This window comes from Octodon degus, unplaced genomic scaffold, assembly GCF_000260255.1.
Source record: "Octodon degus isolate 3935 unplaced genomic scaffold, OctDeg1.0 scaffold00019, whole genome shotgun sequence".
Lineage (NCBI taxonomy): Eukaryota > Metazoa > Chordata > Mammalia > Rodentia > Octodontidae > Octodon > Octodon degus.
Window position 1 is genome coordinate 5,766,445 of NW_004524595.1, and position 2,152 is coordinate 5,768,596.

Consider the following 2,152-nt stretch of genomic DNA (forward strand, 5'->3'; position numbering starts at 1 on the left):
GGATAAACTATTTCATATTTACCTATTTACCTATAGGAGAGTGATAAAAGAGTTAGGAGAATAAAAGATTGGCTTGTTTGAATATATCTTGATTTTTACATTTTACTCTGCAAAGAAATATTCCACATAAGTATTAAAAAAAACAATAAAAAGTGATCCCCAGTGATCAAAAGTAAAATGAAATAAGGAACCTACATGTGTGTCCCAGTGGCACCACTAACCACACAGAGACAATTGCAAATGACTCTAAAGTGGGCTATCTCTTAAGAACAAAAAGAAACACAAAGAGGTATAAACTATGGTTAGCAATCACTTGTTGACAGACATTTACTTCTAAGCCTGCTCTGTGCTTCCATGAGAAGAAAGTTACTTTGGAGCCATGTGACATTTTTCAAGTTGGGAGAAAGAGGACATGCTTTGGTAGGCTCAAGTAAAACTCCTGGATCCTGTTTATTAGGAAATATTAGGATGAATTCATTATTTATTTGATCACTAAACAATAACTCTCTCTCCCTCTGTGTCCACTGAAAAGACCTAGAAATAAAAGCCAGTCCAAAGCAATGAGCTCCTAGCACCAAGAGCATGAGTCCAAAACACGACTTCCTGTTTACAAGAACCAGGCATCCTTGGAGAAATGGCGCTTGCCAACTGGAGGCAGGAAAAGTAGAGCGGCCCTGGAGCATCTGATCATCTTGGACAGCCAGGAAGCTAACAGAGATGACTGGGCCTGTGTCACAAGGATCCAGGCACCCACATGAAGAGGCTCCCACTAGTCACGAGTGAGACCATATGCCCGTCATTATGCACAGTACCGCAGCGCACTGAAACCTTAAAGGTTTGTTTCAATTTGTGTGTTCAGGATAATAATATAAAAAAAATATATTCATAGACTGGGCATGGTGGTGCGCACCTGTAATCCCAGTGCTTGGGAGGCTGAAAAGAGGAGGATCACCAGGAGTCTAATCTACATAGCAAGACCCTGTACACCCTGTACTAAATACATTTTTTAGAAATTCGTTGAGCTCTTCCCTTTTGCAGCCATCACTGGAGTTGCAGTGGCCAAAATGAAGTTTAATCCTTTTGTGATTTCACACTGAAGCAAAAACCGTAAAAGACATTTCAAGGTGCCTTCCCACATTCGCAGGAAAATTATGTCTTCTCCCCTTTCCAAAGAGCTGAGACAGAAATATAATGTTCGCTCTCTGCCCATCCGAAAGGGTGATGAAGTTCAGGTTGTGCGAGTACACTATAAAGGTCAACAGATTGGCAAAGTAGTCCAGGTTTACAGGAAGAAGTATGTATCTACATTGAACGGGGGCAGCGGGAAAAGGCAAATGGAACAACTGTCCACGTGGGCATTCACCCCAGTAAGGTAGTTATCACCAGGCTAAAACTGGACAATGACCGCAAAAAGATCCTGGAACGGAAAGCCAAGTCTCACCAAGTAGGAAAGGAAAAGGGCAAATACAAGGAAGAAACAATTGAGAAGAAGCAGGAATAAAGTCCTCCTGTGTGCAACTTTTACTTAAAAATGCTAAAACGAATAAATAAATAAATAAATAAATAAATAAAAATTCATTGATATCTTTGGAAGGTACTAGAGATCCAATCCATTATTCTGAAAAGCAGTAAAGGAAACAGATAAGCATCTATCCTGCTTTCTACACAAACTGTATCTCAGGTTAGCAAATAACCAATGAGAGGAAGATTCTCTTTTTTAGAAATGTTCTCCTTAATAAAGAAAGACATAGTAAAAGAATTTTAAATATTGCTACTTTGCAATATAAGTGTCATTAATGGTTCTTAAAACGTGAGTATCGGTGAGACGACCCAGGCCACGGGATCCTGAACAGACCCAGAGCACAGGCCCAGCGAGTGAGTGAGATGACCCACACTGTGGGATCCTGAACAGACCCAGAGCGCAGGCCCAAGTGAGTGAGTGAGACGACCTGGGGCCCTCCAGATTCCGGAGCGCAGGCCCAGTGAGTAAGTGAGACAACCTGGGACCCGTGGATCCTCATTCGACCCAGGCTGCAGGCCCAGCAGGGAACCCTTCAGCAGAACTCCCTGCAAGGAGGCTAGAGGCAAGACCCACCCAGCTGATTCAGGAGCAGAACATCTTGCCAGAGAGACACAAAGGGTTCAACTCTAA

At 42.4% G+C, this 2,152-nt stretch overlaps 1 protein-coding gene and 1 pseudogene across 1 annotated transcript in view; one reads left to right on the top strand and one right to left on the bottom strand.

The window, feature by feature from the left end:
• The window catches only part of Drc1 (dynein regulatory complex subunit 1), a 54,991-nt gene that overhangs the window by 7,869 nt on the left and 44,970 nt on the right, over nt 1–2,152 (bottom strand). The gene's annotated exons all lie outside the window — the stretch shown is intronic.
• LOC105741672 lies at nt 1,065–1,503 on the top strand (annotated as a pseudogene).